Raw genomic sequence first — 19292 nt, 5'->3', positions numbered from 1 at the left:
CTATGTATTTTTTTGTGAGATTCATCCATGTAGTTGTCACGTTTTAAAAATTGCCGTGTAATATTCCCCCATATTATCTTGAAGCAAATTATAGACATCATATCATTCCATCCATAAATATTCAGTAGGCAACTCTAAAAGATAGGTAGTCTAAAAAGACCCTACAGCCCAGCCGGTGTGGCTCAGTGGTTGAGTGTTGACCTATGAACCATGAGGTCACAGTTCGATTCCTGGTCAGGGCACATGCCCCGTGTGGGGCGTGCAGGAGGCAGCCAATCAATGATACTCTCTCGTCATTGATGTTTTTCTCTCTCTCCCTCTCCCTTCCTTTCTGAAGTCAATAAAAAAAAATATTTTTAAAAATAAAAAGACCCTATGTTGTCACATTGAAAAGAAATCAGCACAAAGGCTCTGATGTATTTCTGGTCCTCTGTCTGGTGGCGATGTTGGGGGTTGTGGTCCAGGTTGGGACAGGAACATGAGGGCCTGAGGGCCTGACTATGGCAGAGGGTTGCAGAGCAGGAGGAAAGCATTTTGAAATACACAGTGAGGTGCTGGGAGGGGGGCAGGCACGGTGAATGAGGGACTGGGAGGATGACGTCATGCTGTGGTCCAGGTTGAGCCAGGAACTCTGGGGACTTGGGGCTTGCTAAATGTATATGGAATAAATGAGTGACCATGGATGGCATCAGGGACCATGAGTGGCAAAACACCATTTTCTATTCTTTCTGCTTTTTATTCTGGGATTCCCAGCCACTGAGCATATACCTTAAGAAGCATTTAGTCTGAGGTGTGTTTGTTATGCTTAAAGATTCAACTAGCCTGCCTTATGACACACAGTATCTCTCAACTCCAAATACCTTTTCTTTTCTTTGTTTAAAATGGCTCTTTATTCACACACCCACCCCTTCTTTTTGTTGGAATTTAATTTTGACTAGAAGAGATTGGTCTCATTCCCAGGTTATTTGGAATCTGCCTGCATACTGTGTTCTCTTGTGCATTAAAAAAAAAAAAAATCTTTCAATTCAATTTTCTCTTTCAAAAATGCTGTGTATCGGCCAACCCAACATGCAAATCCGGCGCAGCACATTCCGTGTTCTGGGGGTGCTTCCCCAGGCTGGCCCGCATTCCGCAGCCCTCCTGCTGTTCCCTGCCCGTGTGTCCTTTCATTCTGTTGATAGCTTTTATTTTGGTCTCCCCTTCGCATCTGGCCCTTCAAGCTGGGCTGTGGTTCTGCACTGTGGTTGGGCCGTTCAGGGATTGGACTCTTTTTCAGCCCCCACTGAATGCCGTCTCTTTCTGTGGCATGAAGATGAGCTTAGGATGTCTTTCTTATGGTGCCTTGAATGACATATTCTGCTTTGGGTGCAAAAGCCCATACCAATATGAAGTGCTATCTGTGTTCTGTATGGAATAATAATAATAATAATAGTAATAATAATAATAGAAAAAGCACAAACTTTTAGCACCATCTTTGAACATAGCCCTCTTCCTTGGCAATATATTATCTTTCAACAATACTCAAAAAGGTCTATAGATTATATTGTGAGTGTTATATTCTAACATTTTTTTTGTTCTAACATTTTTTTATTTGCTATTATGTATTGTATCATTTCCCCTCTCAAGAGAAAAGAGTATTTAAAAATTAGAATTGTTCTAGTTGATGGCCAGAATACGTTTTCTTTTTTTAAAATATATTTTTATTGATTTCAGAGAGGAAGGAAGAGGTACAGCAACATCAATGATGAGAGAGAATCATCAATCGGCTGCCTCCCACACGCCCCCTACTGAGGATCAAGCCTGCAACCCAGGCATGTGCCCCAACCGGGAATCGAACCATGACCTTCTGGTTCATAGGTCGACACTCAACCATGGTTTTCTTCAAGCTAAAAATATAACTACTATGATGGCAAGAGACTAGACCTAGTTTTTATTGAAATATAATTAGCATACAGTGACTTGATGAGTCACTTGATGAGTTTTGACAATTATATATACCCATCCCATGTACCATTATCAAAACAAGATATAGAATATTTTTATCATGGTAGACTGTTCCTTCCTGTCCCCTTCAGTCAATACCCACCACCCAGAGCCAGCCGCTATGCTGATTTCTATCACCACACCTTAGTTTTGCCTGTTTTTGAATATTGCATAAATACATTATGAATGCTTTTGGTCTGGGTTATTTTCTTAAATATATTTTTATTGATTTCAGAGAGGAAGGGAGAAAGAGTGAGAGAGAGAAACATCAATGATGAGAGAGTCATTGATTGGCTGCCCCCTGCACGTCCTATACTGGGTATTGAGTCCACAACCAGGGCATGTGCTCTTGATTAGAATCGAACCTGGGACCTTCAGTGTGCAGGCTGCTGCTCTAGCCACTGAGCCAAACCAGCTAGGGCTGTGTTTGGGTTTTTTTCTTCACACTATCATGTCTGTAAGATCCACACATGCTGTGTGTATCTCTAGTCCATTCCTTTGTATAGCTGAATGTTCTGTTGTATATCCACACAATTTGTTTATCCATTCATCTGTTGATGGGCATTGGGGTTGTTTTTAGTTTTGGACTATTTTAAACAAAGTTGCTATGAACATTCGTGTACGAGCCTTTGCATGAATGTGGCAGAAGACTGTAAAATGGGTTGATCCCCCCTCCTGGCGTTCATGCCATTGCATAACCTCATTCCCTTGAGTGTGGGCAGGACCCATGACTTGCTTCTGACCCATAGATTACGACAACGGTAATGGGATGTCGCTCCTGTGACTGTTACATCACATTGTGTCCTCTGTCTTGCTAGCACACTCTATTGACCTTCTTTCTGGCTATGATGAAACAAGCTGCCCACTGGACAGGCCCTCATGGCAAGGAACAGAGAGCAGCCTCTGTCCAATAGCCATCAAATAACTGATGCCCTCAGTTGAGGGCCTTCAAGGAACCAAGTCCTGCCAACAACCATGTGACCTCAGAAGTGGTTCCTTCCCCATTCAAGCCTCAGATGAGACCTCCACCCTTGCCGACACCTTGATGGCAGTCTTGTGAGAGATACTGAGGCAGAGGACCAGCTAAGCCAGACTCTGGACTCACGAAAATTGTGAGATAAGCAATACATGCGTTGCCAGCTGCCAAGTCTGAGCTATGTGACATAGCAATAGATAACAAATACAGTGGGCTGTGTTTTTATTTCCCTCGGATAACTATCTGTGAATGGAATGACTAGATGATAGTCGGTACACATTTAACTTTTGAAGAATCTGCAAAGCTACTTTTCAAGCGGTTGCATATTTTTATTTCCTATGAGCCATGCGTGAGAATTTGCTGGCTCCACATCCTCAACAATCTTTTGCGTTGCCAGTCTTTATGATTTTCCATTCTAATGGGCACGAAATGATATTTCACTGTGGTTTTTAGTTTGCATTTGCTTGACTAATGAATGACTCATCATTGATGTTTCTATCTCTCTCCCCCTCTCCATTCCTCTCTTAAATCAATGGAACAATATTTTTTTAAAAAAGAAAATGCACACTTCGATGCTATACCCAAATTGTGCCACTAGATGGAGCTCGGATGCAGGCACACAGGGCATTGAGGATTTTGCAGTGGCTGCACCTGCAGAGAGAGGGTAGGTGACTGTGCTGGTGTCTCTAACAGAAACCGTGATGGAGGCAGGGAGAATTGGACACCTTCAAGGTGACAATCTCCACTTGTGGGGCTGCCAAGATCTGTCTCGGTCCATTCACAAGCCCAGGGCTGATGTCCTTGGCCGCAGGAGGACTGTAGGCCCTGACACTAGCAGGGAACCAGAAGTGGGAGGGTGGGGTCCCATCCTTGCCCTATCTGCATTTACCTGCAGGGAGCCACAGGCAGCTGGATTTGGACACTGGACAGATCCCCTCCCCCACACATGTAAAAACAACCCTGAACCTACAAGCCCCCAACATGCATGGTGCGAAACGGCAAGGAGTGTTTCTAGGTTTTCTGACGGGGAAATTCTGGACAGCCTCCTCAGAGGTAGTCTCCGTTCCTGATGTTCTGTCCATTGGGAAATCCTGTGGATGCCAAGCAAGTCTCTTGGCCCTTGGAAACCTCAGTTTTCTTCTCTGCGATGTGGGGATAATTACAGCTTGCGCCTCCTAGGGCCTCTGTGAGCATCATAGGAAGGAATGGAAGAACCAAGGGAGCTTTGCCAACTCTAAAGTGCCCTATATGCTCGTTGTCTCTCTATGGCATTTACTCCTCTTCCTACTCCTGGAGAGCATGCATCACAGGCCAGGCACGGGTGTCGACCCCCGTAAGGCAGTGCTTCTGTCACCCCAGCAGGCTAGTCAGTGGCAGAGGGGCCCTTCAGACCCAGGCTGTGGCTTTAAAACGTACCCCTCGCCACTACCCCAGACGGCCTCTCCTGCTCAAAGTCAAGTCTCTGCGATGCAAAAGCCACGTGCCTTATTTTCCACATTCTCATTTACTTCCAGGCGAAGGCTGAAGAGTCGCGTCCCCTGCGGCTCTCACTTCTGTTTGCACACAGCTGCAGCCTCAAGGCCCCTCCCCGGGCCCAGCTGTTCTTCACTCCCTGTCTCCTGCTGCCTCCGAGATGGAGCCGGAGACAGGAGGAGGGTGGAGGGCAGAGCTGGGAAAGCAGGATGGGGGTGCAGCTCTCTGTGTGTCCTGCTGCGGCGAGGCTCCAATAGGCGAGGGGGCCCCCAGCCCCAGGTGTCATTTGGCTTCTGTTAGGGTCAGCAACACTTCAGGGCATATTTGTCACTGACCTGTCCAGGCCCAGCTGACTGGAGTCACACTGGACATGCACAATCAGGAAATGCATTTCCCCTCATGTTGGCAGCCTCTGCGCCACCTCAGAGCTGGTACCTCCCACCTGGGGCCAGTGAGGCGGCCGGTAATGGTCCCTCCCAGGTCAAGGGCTTCATCGTGGAGACCAGGCAGGGTCTGTGCCGGTGGGCGTTGGACCTGGTACCTTTTCAGGTTTTGTCATTTCACGGATGCCTGTTTTAACAAGGTTCCCGGGTAGCGTTTGACTTAAATTCGTTAAGGAAGGAGGGTGTGCGCATGGAGGGTAGGAGATGTGTTTTGTACAGGCTTCTGGCTGCAGCGCCGTCGGGGCCTGAAAGGGAGGAAGCCAGGTAGACAGAGTGGGCGCCGGTGGTTAAGGCCCCCTTTGTCCTCCGATTCCGGGATCAATGACCCAGTTGTATTCATTTGTCTTCATTACAGTGTGAATGGCTGATACAGTAGGGAACCGTCCTTCGATTTTTCACAGGAGCTACAAGCGAGGCTGCTCTCGGCCACATTCTCGGGACAGCAGTGCTGGGGGCACAGGGAGCTGCCCGCCGGGGAGATTCTCTGTCCCGCCGGCCCCCAGCTGAAGTGTGCAAGGGCCTTCAGCCACCTCTTCCAGAGGGGCTGGCTCCGGGTCAGGCAGGCCGGTGGCCCTGGAATCGGGGCTCAGGGACAGCCCCCCCCGACCCGGGTGGCCGCTCCCCCTGGGGCCGGAGGGGTCCCTCTGGCCAACTCCACTGAAATGGCGGAGTTGGCGCCTCTCCCTGCCGCCTGGTGCCGGGAGGGCTCAGGGCCGGAAGGAAGCCTCTTCTCCCAGGACCGTCCCCAAGGCCATCACTTCATCCCGCGGTCCGATCCCAGGTCCGTTTCCAACCCAGCGAGCGTGGCCCGTGACCACCGGGCAGTCAGGTCCAGGTGGGAGAGGCCAGGGAATCCACCCCACCGTTGCTAAGCGTTTCCAGGTGGTCTCTACGCGGGAAGGGGAAGCCGAGGTCAAGGGCCCGAGGTGTGGTGGCTCAGTGCGGGGCCCAGCCTGGCGGAAACGGGAGGAAATGGAAGGGCCTTCTGTGCAGGGGCGACGCTCGGGGGCGAGTCGGAGTCAGGCAAGCGGTGAAGGGGCAGACGGGCTCCCAGGAGGAGCGGCCTGTGCAAACGCCCAGAGGTGGGAGCCAGGCGCGTGCGCTGGGCTGGGCAGACGGCTTTGCCTGGGGGGTGGGGTTGGGGGTTGGGGTCGGAGAGGTGAGTGGCCACTTCGGGAGGATCAGAAAAGGAAGGAATAGCCCTAGCCAGTTTGGCTCAGTGGATAGGGCGTCGACCCGTGCCCTGAAGGGTGCTGGGTTCGATTCCGGGCAGAGGGCACTTACCTCCCTTGCAGGCTTGCCCCCGGCCCTGGTTGGGGCTCGTGCAGGAAGCAACCAATCAAGGTATCTCTCTCACATTGATGTTTCTCTCTGTCTCCCCCTCCCTTCCACTCTCTAAAAATCAATGGAGCCTGGCCATCATGGCTGGGTGGTTGAGCATGGACCCTACGAACAAGGAGGTTACAGTTCAATTCCCGCTCAGGGCACATGCCTAGGTTGCAGGGTCCATCCCCAGTAGGGGGCGTGCAGGAGGCAGCCGATCCATGATTCTCTCTCATCATTGATGTTTCTCTTTCTCTCCCTCTCTCCCTTCCTCTCTTTGAAATTATAATTACAAAAACAAAATAAAATAAAAATCAATAGCAAAATATCCTCTGGTGAGGATTAACAAAAAACAGAAAGAAAAGGAAGGAATACCCAAGGGTCCAGGACAGAGTCTTAAATCGCCAGTGGGCAGAAAGCCACAGGCTCTGCCGGGCGTCTGGTCTTGTCCCCATGCGGGTGGGAGCAGGCAGGCCAGCCAGAGGCCGCAGAGCAGGCTGGGCTGCTGGAGCAGAGGGACCAGAGGTCCTTTCACGCCAGATTAGACATGAATCACTCGGAGGGTCCTGCCACGCCCGGCCCCTTCTAAAGGTCACGGGTCCCCAGAGTCTGGCATTAGAATTTGTAGCTGCCGCTGGTCCAGTGGGAAGTCCCTGGTCAGGGGTCAGCGTCCTATTTGCAGTCGGCCCCTTGCGAGGGTGCCGCAGCCCAAGGCAGCGAGGCAGGGGAAGACATGCAGGGCTGTCAGGAGATCCCGGAGGCCAGAGGGTGGCCTGGATGCTCCTTGCTCTGCAAACCCTCCGCAGCCCTGCTTGGTGTGTGGGAATCCAGGAGCCCTCGGCCTCACAGCATCCCGAATCCTGGGCCACTCCCAGGGTGAGAACAATGGGGTGCAAGGCCCCCGCCTGGCCCTGTGGGCCTCGAGGGCAGGGCGGCCTCCTCGCTGGCCTGGTCCAGCTTGTGTAACAGAGCTCACTTGATTTTCCCTAAGAAGGGAGTCCCAGCACAGTTCATAGGGTCCTAGAAGAGGCATTGGCGTCAAATGCCAGTGCCGGATAAACGAGGCGCATCCCTCGGCATCTCGCTCAACTCCTTGGGACCTGTGGTTTCTCATCTATAAAGGGGGCCAGCCTCCCCTCGCAGGGTTAAACATTGAATGAGACGAGGCCCAGCTCAGTTCTTCCAGCCACAGTGGATCGGCACCCACCGTGCAGGGGACCACTCGCCTGCCTCTCTGGTTCCTCCCAGGGACCCCAGCCTGGGCCGGCTTTCCGGCCGCTCCGCAGCTGGTGGCCTGCAGGGGGCAGCAACGCAACGCACGGCCCAGGCTGTCTGGCTGCGTCCCTCGCAGCCTGGGATAGAAAGTTCTCTGCGTCAGTGAATGCAGTTTGGGTGGATTTGTTTTCAAACGCGTGATGTTTGAGATTCCTTTCTGAAAGCCCTCCACATCTGGCATTCAAAGAAAACCACCCGTCTAGACGCTCCGGCCGATAGCAGCTTGTCTGAAATGCAGGCCCCTTTCCCTGCCGCCCTGCTCCCGCCGCCCTCCCTCCCGCCTTCTCTTCGTGTGACCTTTTATCTCAGCGGGAGCTCCGACTAGAAAGAGGATTCTGGAAATGTGGTGTGTTTCTCATTAAGTTTCTGCAGCATAGCAGTCACATGACAAAGCCCCCACCCCCTTCCCCTTTCTCTATCGAGAATATCTACAATAACTCCTGCTGCCGAGGTTTTATTTCATCTGAGATGATTGGAGACTGAAGTCTTGTTGAGAGGGAGATTTTAAAAAACCCGTTTCTAGGGTGCTGTTGGCATGTTTGGTTCCTTTTTCCTTGATGTCGAAGTGGTCAAACAGAATTCCGAATGGAAGCAGTCCTTGGTGGGGGGCCCTGATGTCCCCTTGCCCTTCCCTTTCCAAACCTGAACGTTTCCTTCTCTCAAACTTGAGGCTGTGACCTGGGAGATTTTAAGGATGGAGGCTGCTGAGGGGGCCCTCAGGCACCCCTTGCGGCTGCAGGGAGCCTGGTGGCCCGAGGAGGAGGGTCATTGCTGTGAGCCAGCTGCTCCCTCCCCGGAAGGTGTGAGAGGCTGTCGTCAGGGCCCAGGGGTCCATGGCAACGGAGGAGAGAGCGAGGAGGACGAGGACGACGCGGGTCCTGACAGCTGCCTCTCGCCTTTGCCTCTCCCCAGGCCCTCCTGCCTCTGTGAAATGAGAAGCCACAGGTCGAAGTCTGTGCAGCTGGTGTCTCCAGACGGGCCCACAGCTTCCAGCCTGAAGCAGAGAGCAGGAATCTGTCACACCTGTGCAGTGAGCCCTGCAGGCGAGGAGTCCCTCCCTACCCATTGCTCGGCCACCCGGGCATCTCTTCATCTCTTCCCTCATACTCACCTTGGCCTTGGAGGTGGGCGTGGCCGGCCTTTCATTTTCCTCTGAGCAGCAGGAGGCTGGATCTCTTGGGGCACCATCTTAGGGCTGTCGTGGGCCCTGCCCCCCGCTGCACGGCCCAGAGGTGACCCACAGGCAGGGGTGCTGATGGCTGTCCCCATGCCTGGGTGTCTGCGAACTTTTGCCCTTCCCTTCTCCCCCTGACGCATCACGGCACCCTCTATTGCCAGCATTCTAGAAGCCTTGAGATTCAGCCCCACCCACTGAACAGCAGAATGCAAACAAGGAGTGGGTGTCTGTTTCCAGTCCGACTGCCCCTAACTCCTGTGGGACCTGGGCGAGTCCGTTCCCCCCACCCCTCTGTGCTTGTCCTCATCTTTAGGATCCAGCTTGGATCTGAGGTTCACTCAACTCTCAGCTCAAACTGCCTGTGGCAGGGGCCAGCAAGCTATTGTCCACAGCGGCCTATTTGTCTACATAAAGTTTTATTGGCACACAGCCCCGCCATTGTGGACGCACTGCCTGTGGCTGCCTTTGTCTACACCTGCAACAGCAGAATGAGTGGTTGTGACAGGGACTGACTGCACGGCCCACGGAGCCCCAGGTTTTACCACCTGGTTCTCCACAGAATTTGCCGACCTCTGCTCCGTGGCTCAGTCTTATTTATTTTCCCTGGACTGAGGTGGAGTTGCTCCCAGAGCTACTGTAATTTTACTTTGCGGTGACAAGGCACTTGAATGAGGCCGAGGAGGCTTTCCAGGATCCCAGCCAGAGAGCCGGTGAAGGACTCTGTGTTAGTCTGCTCGGCCGCCATAGCAAATACGCAGACGGGGTGGTTTAAACAATAGACATTTATTTTCTCCCTGTTCTGGAGGCTGGCAGTCCATGATCATGCTAGCAAATTCTGTCTCTCTCTTGGTCCATAGGCAGCTGCCATTTCACTGTGGCCTCACATGGTCTCTTCTTGGTATGTGTGTGTGGGGGGAGAAAGAGAGAGAGAGAGAGGCAGAGAGGGAGTTGATTGCATGCTGGCTTTCTGATGCTCTTTTTACAAGGAAGGACACTAATTCTGTTGGATTAGGGCCTCACCCTTATAACCTTGTTTAACCTTAATTACTTCCTTATAGGCCCCATCTCCAAATACAGTCACTTTGGAGTTGGGATTTCACCATATGAATTTGTGGGGAGGCAGGGGTAGAAACACAATTCAGTCCATAACAGAACCTTACTCCTTTTCTCAGGAGACTTTCTCATTACGCCAATAGGACAGATGGGGAAGCTAAGGCAGTGTGTGTGTGTGTGTGTGTGTGTGGGGTGTGTGGGGGGGGGGGGGGGGGGGGGGGGGGGGGGGTGGTCAGATGCTTGCTCTGAGCCTTAGGACTGTTTCCCCAGAAGCAAACCCTGAGCTGAGGACTTATGTGCAAGTGATGTACTGGAGATGTGCTTCGTGGGGGACTGGGAGTCAGGGAGAGGCAAGGTGAGAGCTCAGGTGAGTCCCCGCAGGGGGTGCTTCATCCTGACCCTGCAGGGGAGCGCTGGAGTGTGAGTTCCATCTCTTGAGCCTGAGACACCTGCACCTGTCAGTCACTGCCTAAGGGCTGCCCTGGGGGGACAGTAAGTCCCCGGCATTTCCAATCTCTGCAGGTGTGGGCAGAGCAGCTCTAGTGGCCGGAGCACAGTCCCTCACCCGGAGCTGCAAGATCATGCAGGAGCCAGCATGGGGAGGGAGGGCCACCCAGCAGCTGTAAAAGGGACAGGAGGGCATCCGGGCAGGGCACTGGCTGCGGGACTACATCCCACAAAGGAAAGCCCCAGCCGGTAACAAGATGCACATGAAGAGTGCCCTGGACCAATCTGGCAGAACGGGATTTGGCACATCTGCAGGAATGCGCGAAGTCCTCTGAGGAAGGGACTAAACCTTTTGCATCCTTGCATTCCCAGACCTGGCACACAGTAGCTGCTCAGTTAGGCTGGAGGGCTGCTTGGAGAGTGGCTGAGTGGATGCTTGGGGAGGGGTTGGGGGATGGGCGACAGGCTGGGATCAGAGGCAGAGGGCCAGCCCGCCTCAGGCCTCTCCTCACAGCTGGGACACCTGCTCACACCTGACATCCAGGAAGGTTTCGAGTTTGAGCGTTTGCCCCCAAAAAGGACTTTTCTGAGTCTGGGTTTCAAAGACTTTCTTTGCCACACAGGGCAATGGCCTTTCCCCAAGGGTGGGGTGAAGGAGTGGGGCACGGAAATGTTGGGGGTGGGAGTGGGGGTGGGAGCAGAGGACTCGAATCTGGCCAGAGTGGGATTTTGTTTATATCTTCATTGTTTTTCACACGTCTCGGAACAAACAGAACGGTGGCTGGTTTCACCCGCTCTTGGACTGATTTTTTTTTCCCCTTTGGGAGAATTGAACTGAAAAACTATTAGAAATAATGAGAGTTCAGTAAGGCAGCCCGTCATGAAACAAATGTACAAAAATCAATAGCTTTCCTATTTCCAACAGTAACCACTGAGGAAAAAAATAATGGAAAAGAAAGATCTCGTTCACAATAGAAACAAAAGATATTTATCACCTCCAGGCCATGTTCTGGGAGAAGACACAAGGGCGACAGCCTCCTCCCTCTGTCCCAGGCACCCCTCTCTGATGGCAGAGAGAGCTGTTGTGACTATGGTTGGGGGCCCGGTCCCCACCTCTGCCGCGGGGCAGGACGATTGGGAACCGGCATTGCCCCGCCTGGGCTCCCTTGGTGGGAGTGTTCAGCTGCCCTGGGAAGCTGCCAAGGGGCTGCTGGGCCTGCAGGTTGCCCGCTGTGGTTGCTGTGGGTGGTCACCCGCGCCTGGACAGGGCTGGGGAGCAGGCCTTCGGCTGGAGCAGGGAGCCAGAGTATGTGGCGCTGTCTCCTGGAGCCCGGCTGACTCTGGAAGGCTGCAGGGTTGACCACTCTGACCGCTCTGGGGTGTCCCGATGGACAAGCTGGCCTGCCAGTGTGAGTGCTGGGCACAGAAGATGCCATCGGGAGGGGTTTCTCCTGTAAACAGGATGCTTTCATGTCTAGGATGGGGTTAAGTCAGGAAGAAATCCAGGCCTTTTTTTTAAAAACAGATCAATGAGGAGAGAGAATCATTGATCAGCTGCTTCCTGCACGCCCCCTACTGGGGATCAGGCCCGCGACCTGGGCATGTGCCCTGACCAGGGATTGAACCACGACCTCCTGGTTCATAGGTTGACACTCAACCACTGAGCCACACCAGCTGGGCCCAGGGCTTTTTTAAAATCTCAGGGATATTCTAGGATCACCTCTAACTTGGGTGGAAGTATCACATACATTGGTCAGGTCAGGATGTCTTTCCTTTGCAGATGGTAGAAAACTTAGCACCCCTCACAAAATGAAATAAAAATACAGAACAAAACAGCAGTACCCCACCCATTTTCCTTTGCACAGGGCCCACCAGCTTGTCCGCCCACTGCCAGCCCCCATGGTTGCCTAAGGAGCTTGCTTCGCCCATTCTCATGGCCGTCCAGGAATGAAGGGGTACCCATTGCCCCCCAGGCCCAGCCTGACAGTGACAGGCAGGAGGAGTGGGTCAGTGCCCCAGCTCCCTTGCCCCTTAGGCTGGCTCTGAAATGTGTGCCCCAGACGGTCTCCCGGAGTTCCTCGTGGGACTCAGCCCAAGTTGGCCTTGAGCTGTTACCTGCTCAGTAACGCACCTTGTCTTCCTGGTCTCACCTCTTCTCCTGCTGGGTTATCTGGCATCACTTCTCAAATAAACTCTTTGCAAATGAATGTTTTTAGGGGAAGCCTTGAGAGAGAGAGAGAGAGAGAGAGAGAGAGAGAGAGAGAGGGATTGATTTAGCCCCATATAACGAATCTAGGCATAGATTTGGCTTCAGGTAGGGTTGGACCCAGCAGACTCAAATACTATTAGGACTTGATTTCTCTCTTCACATCACTTGGCTCTGCTTTCTTTTGAGTCAGAAATTCTCAGCGCAGTGGCCGCCAGCAGTTCCAGGTTGATACTCTCCCAACTAAACCACCGTGGCAGAATAAAAGGAGAACTTTTTTTTGCCAGTAGTTCCATGAAAATCATAGAGTTGCAAATCACTGTCCCGACTTGCACATCTCTGAGCCATCCCTGAGGCCGGGTGGGTGGAATGGTCCGATGGGCCAGTCCCGAGTCTTGGGCCTGTAGTTCCCTTTCAGGTCCTCTTCTGCGCACTCCCATTCTGCGTCCCCGCCCACTGCTTTGCATATCCTGCAGGGACCGGAAGCAGGGACGGGACTCGTGTTCTGGAGGTAGTTAAGGGCAGGTGCTTGCTCGTGTGCACATGCTGATGCCCAGCTGTAGAAGGGAGGGGCCTTGAACTTACCTGAACCTCTAGAGTCGGATCCCTTGCTGACCTTCAGACGACATTGGTGAACATTTTCAGTGTCTGTGGGTAAGCCAGACCACTCTTACCCCCATGTTATGAGGTAAAAGGAACGTGAACATCCCAGCTGAAGTACTGCATCCTTCTGCTTTTCCGACTAGTGATTTCTGTAGAAGAAACCAATCTTTGACGAGAAAATAGAAGGTGGGAAGGGAGCTAATATCGGGAGCGTGGCCACTGTGAGCCGGACATCATCTTCGCGCTGTAGGCTGTGATCCATTTAAAGTCAACCGGGCGCTGCTCCCCTGAGCCTGGGAGATGTTACCTCAGGTGCCGAAAAAGGCGGGACAGGGGCTTGGCGCCCGGGCTGTTGGGCCCTGGGCCACGGTGTTTCCACCGTCCTAGATGCTTTCCCTCGGAGATGGTGTTGGAGAGGGCAGTCTGATCTGCGGGTTCTGTGGGTAAGAGAAACGCTTCCCCCTGGTCGGAGTCCTGTGATATTGGGAAGGAACAACTTTAAGCAAGTGGGGCATCGTCATACGGGCGTTAAGAATTAGAAGCAACCCATCGATGCTTGTGTAACCACAGAAAGCTTAATAGCCGAGAGCAAGCGGGTTGCTCAGATCCAGGCCTGAGAAGCTTGTCATCTGTGTCCTTCACAGTGCAGGCAGGAGGGACAGAGGACGGCGTGGCCCCCGAGAGCAAGGACTCTGCCTGTGTCGAGATGACTTTGTCCCCGGAGCCCAGCACTGTGCCTGACACACAGCGGTGCCCAGCGTGTACGTGGTGAGTGAATGAACAAATGGACACACGGTGGTGGCTTTTTAAAAACAACAATACTGTTTTCCAAAGGTCTTCCCGTGACAACAGACACATTATTTCTGATGGTGGCATAACAGTTCCTCATAGTTCAATTTATTTAACTCTTTATTAACAGCTCAAAATTGTTTTGATATATAGAACTACTTAATGCCCTATTTTTGAACAGTTGGGTAGTTTACATTTCAAGGGGATATTTTTGTGGATTATTGTGTAAGATAAATGGGCCACTGGGTAAGAGTTGAGCATCGTTGCTTGCTGTTTACTTCCGCCCTCCTGTTCTGTGCATCTCTGGTGACTCTCTGGAGAGGACCAGCGTTTTGTCTCTGGGCCTGTGACGCCACGTCTCGGTTTCTATCCTGCTCTGCTTCCTTCCCACCCCCACAACCTCGTTAGTGCCTCACGAAGGATCCGGATTCCAAAAATACTTGTGGAATTAGTGTTGGCAAGCGTGTGGGAGACCCAGACTCGAGCAGACTGTTGGTGGGAGTGTTAATTGGTGCAGCGGCTGGGAAGGCAGTTTGGCAGCATCTATGCAAGTGTAGCATGTGCAGACCCTGTGACTCAGCCATCACACTGCTCCGTGTCTCTGAGGGAGGAACTTGTGCACATGTGCAGACGTTCACTGCAACACGGATCAGAGCAGCAAGACTGGAAACCACGCAACTCCGGAGGAATTCTATATTGTGCAGAGGTCAAGGAGAATGAACTAGACCAGGGGCTAAACATCAGGTCCTGTGTGTCAAATCCAGGACCGCAGACGTCTTTGATTGACATTGCACAGTGTTTTTGCCACATATAATCTACAACTGTTTGAGTACAGTTGAATCTTTTTCTCTTGTTAATCTTCACCTGAGGGTATTTTTTCCATTGACTTTTAGAGAGAGTAGAAGGGAGGGAGGGAAGGAGAGAGGGAGAGAGGGAGAAAGGGAGAGAGGGAGAGGGAAAGGGAGAGACAGAGAGAGGAGAGAGAGAGAGAGAAACATCAATGTGAAGGAGACACATCGATTGGTTGCCTCCCGCATGTGCCTCAACCGGGCCAATGGAACCTGCAAACCCACGTACATGCCCTTGACTGGCAATCAAACCCAAGACCCTTTGGAGTGTAAACCGAGGCTCTATCCACTGGCCACAGAGGCCAGTACTGAGTACAGTTGATTCTGCTTAAGGTAGTTCTGTTCTGTAAAGTCACTTCAAACACTGAATCAGCAAATACTGAGCCATTGCTCCCTGGGTGAGGTTCCTGCAAAGCTCCGGCCACATTTCCATCAGCCAATAAACACATGACTTTGTTTCATGTGTTTTTGTTTAAAGACACCTTATCTGATATACGTTACTGATTCATTAACATTGAACTCACAGCCCAAGGGCTTATGGGAAAGGTCTCAGGCCAGGAGAGCAAGTGAGAGGGACGACAGCCTGCCCTGGTGCCAGGCACTCCAGGCGCTGCCGTTTGCACAGCAGCTGAGGTCGGGGCGCTCTCCTTCCCATCATACTGTTTTGCAATGTCTGTCGATTGGGCAGAGGCACCTTTGAGTCCTGGGGAACCGGCAGCTGGGAGAAGGGCTGAGGGTGCTGTGCAGGGAGGCCCGTTTCTCCCATGCTCATGAAGCCTGCCCACTGCGGAAACAGCGACAGCAAACAGGCTCCGAAGACCCTGTTAGGAATCCCTTTCGGTCTGCGCCCCTGCAGGGAACAGGGGCATCTTCTGAAAAATAATGTTAAAAATGGTCTCCTATGCCCACAATGGAAGGAGGAGGCACTGATGGGCTTGACTCCCCATGTTTGGGTCTTAAGTGCCCCCCCTTCCCCCATCCAACATTAAAACGCACTTGAGGGGGTAGGGTGGTGAATAGAGGAAGGAGAGGAAAGGAGGAAGAAAGTGGTTGTGCCCATCTCCCAGTGGAGCCACTGCCCTTCTCTGGGGAAAGAAACTGATGTGAAGAAGGCAAGAGCAACAGTTTGGCACCAGGACAGAGGTTTTGAGGGCCTGGGTTCAAATCCAGGTCCTACTGCTTACCAGCCATATGACCTGAGGCCAGTCCTTGGGCCTGGAGCCTTGGCTTCCTCACGCGGGCAATGAGAAGAACAATGACCTCAGAGAGCCGTTGGCAGGTTAAGACTTATATGTGAAGAATCTGTGCATCGTAGGTCTTCATAAATGCTAGTTGTAGTTTTTATTTTGATCACACACCTGATTGCGGCCTTGTGCCGAAGGCCAGTGGACAGCCATCTGCATTTTCTGTGAGGGCCCTGGGGAAGGGAGACAAGAAGAAAAAGGCAGGGCTGAGAGCGGAGGTCTTGGTGCCTGCGCATTGGCTAGTTTCATTAAAAAGCCAGCTTCTTGATAAGCCATTGCCTGAATACTGGGGGAAACCCAGCTAGCCCTGGGGACAGGCGTGTTTTGTTCTCTGACCCTCAACCACCTTGCTCTTGAGAGAAAGCTGAGCACGGGGCAGCCTTGTTGATCTGAACTCTGCTTATCTGGGTCCTGGGTGTAACTGGATGGGGCCTCAGTGTCCCTGGCTCAGGACCCTCCCTTCTGGACAGGGCACTGTGCCCCTAACGATGCTGTTCCGAGAGACTTCTATGGCCCCACATCTCTTAGATGACTCAGGGTGTGGGGTGTGTGTGTGTGTGTAACCTAAATCAGATTAGCAGGAGATCTGATTTAGTAGGAGATCCCTCCAAAAACTCCACACAAAACAAAACAAAAAAAGAAGCAAAGGCAATAATAACTTTAAGAAGAAATATTCTCTCTCTCTCCCTCTCTCTCTCTTTCTCTCTTTTCCATCTCTCCACCTCCCTCAGTCTCTGTTCTTTTGGTAAAATCTTGGCCTTGCTATATTCTCCATGAAGGTTATAACAGGGTCATTTTCCCTCATAGGATGGAGTTGTTTTGATGGATGAGCTGCCTGGGGTGAGAGCATAGCAGGGAGTACTGGCAAAGTCGATGGATTTGACCACAGTTGGCCTGAGTGTGTGTCCTGCCCCGAGCTCTGGGGCTGTGTGACCTGGAGGAAATGACTCACCTGCTTTGAGCCTCAGTGTCCTCCCATGTGTCCGTGACCTTGCTCTGCTCACTTTTCACATGTGCCTCACTCTTCTGCAATATTTATGTTCTGGTTGAAACGGGAGTTGTGATACGTCTTGAAGGTGAATAAAAACCAAACATCCATTTTGAAATGTTAGGTGATTATTTGTAATCATATCTTGGAATGTCTGGCTCATGTCGGGGTGTCAGGGAAAAGGCCAACAATTTCCTGAGGTTTTTACATTGGGCAAGATGGAGAGGAACTGAAGATTTTGGAATAAGGAAAGACCAGTGAACAACGCTCATTTTTAATGTCTAGAATCAGAGCATTGAAAGAATAAAGACACCACACTCGCTGGAGTGTAGACCCATGGCCACAGGTCATTCTTGCCAGTCCTGGAAATACCAATCTGACCCAAACCTTGCTGTTCTAGTTGGGGGGCCGGGTACGTCAGTCTGCGTGGGGCTAGTTTTATTCTACAAGTCATTGTCCCTGCCCCGGGGCTGTCCTAGCTGTGCAGAGCCCGCTGTTTGAGATTCCTTCACAGGAGGTAGGGTTGGGGTGGGGGGGAGACGGGGGGAGTCTCATCGTGTTTCCTCTTGGACAGTGTCTCCCAGTAGCCTGTCCTGCTTTGAGAGCCTTGGGGATGGATGTTACTGGGAATGGGAGGGTGCTGGACATGAGCTCTTAGGTTGAATCTATGGTAAAATGTACGAATGGCCAGGACCCTAGGAACTCTGAGTTGGGCAAACACCAGTGACTGTGACAGGGTCCCAGCCTCCCCATATATCTCAGCATCTATGATGGAGCTACCCCCAGGGAGGGGAGGAAGCAGAGGTTCTTGGCCTCAGCCAGCCTTCCTGTGGTTCTGGATGATGTCCGTTCCGTCTTTTAGTTGTATTTTTGAAGTGGTTGTTCGAGGCAGCAAACTCCGGCGTTAACCTATGCCGCCATCTTGGTTTTTCCAGTTCTTGGCCTCTAGGTGGCTTGTCCAAAGCCTTCTTCAAAAAGCTTTCAATGCATTATTGTCGGTATGGGGGCTCTTGACCCCGGAGGACGTGCCCTGGTATTCCCATCAGAGCTCCTTGCCTTTGGGGTCAGCTGTCAGAAGGTGAACAAAATAAGTGTCGTTGAAGTACTTTGTCAGCAATGCCCTGTATGCAACTTTAAGCTGTTGTAACAGTTACCATTGCATTGATCTGCAGTGGAGTGTTTTTATTCATCTCAAATGGAGTGTAGAGAACCCTCCCCGTGACAGTTGGATGCAAGTTCTTGTCACAGTTCCAAGAAGGAACTTCTCCCAGGAATGTACTTTCTGGAATGTTCTCCTGATGATGCCTTTTTCCTCTCAGTGTTTACTGGGGAAGCCCTGGGAGCAGTATTATCCCCTAGACACCTTAATGTGGGTAATAGCCAACCTCTTATTCCGTTTAACAAGGCAAACAACCTTGGTAGTTTGCTTGCTGCGTGGTGGGTGTGACACTTCATCATCTTTACTAAGCCCTGCGAGTTTAGAACAAGAGGAAATTTCAGTTCCTGGCAAAATGGAAGGTTAGAATTTCTAAAACCCTTCTAATTGCTAGATAAAACCTAAGAAACAGAATCGTAAATGCATGGATGACCTGACAAGAAAGTGAAGGGAGTCTTCAGAGACCAGGGAGGAGGAGGGGGTGGGAGTGACTGCAGGTGTGAGTGAGCACCTGCGGCCACAGCAGTGAAGGGAGACAGGACACTGGGCCCGGGGAGAGTTAAGCGGGGCCTTTCTACCCACTCCCTACCTACGTCTCAAATTGCAATTCTTTGTTGTTCCTGAATAAACTCACTTTGCTGGGAAAATATCTAGCGGTCTATTTTAGGTCAACAGTGTTTATCATTCGTTGTAAAAGTAGCCACAAGAACCCTGGATGGAGATACAGCCTCGAGAGCCAAAAGCCTGGGAAGACCTGGTGTCATTTGTAAACTGCTGGTTGGATTGCTCTGTTTCATAATGTCCTTATTCCTGTCCGGATGCTGTGTCTCAGTGGTTGAGCGTCGATCTGTGAACCAGGAGGTCATGGTTAGATTCCTGGACAGGGCACATGCCAGGGTTGCAGGCTCAATCCCCAGTAGGGGGCATGCCAGAGGCAGCTGATCCATGATTCTCTCTCATCATTGATGTTTCTGTCTCCCTCTGCCTTCCTCTTGGAAATAAGTACAAATATTTCAAAAAAATCCTTGCTTCCTTCTGGGTGCCTCAGCACTCGCCCAGAGGGGATCATTAATCAGCCCTATTGCCTTAATTAAAGCTCTCCAATATTTCATTGGAGATTAATATCTGTTTGCAAAGAGCTGGAGTTTCAACTGTCAGGGGCAATGAGCTCCAACTCTGAGTCACAGCCACTCTAAATTCCATCAGCACTTCCAGGGCAGAACAATGCATAGGATGACTTTGGAGGTCTCATGGGGTGCTTTATGCATGCGGAATAATTATTACTCCTAAACACCACCCCTAACCTCC

This window comes from Myotis brandtii, unplaced genomic scaffold (assembly GCF_000412655.1).
Source record: "Myotis brandtii unplaced genomic scaffold, ASM41265v1 scaffold134, whole genome shotgun sequence".
In the NCBI taxonomy this organism is placed as follows: domain Eukaryota; kingdom Metazoa; phylum Chordata; class Mammalia; order Chiroptera; family Vespertilionidae; genus Myotis; species Myotis brandtii.
The sequence above is the reverse complement of the archived record's forward strand: the minus strand, read 5'-3'. Positions refer to the sequence as shown.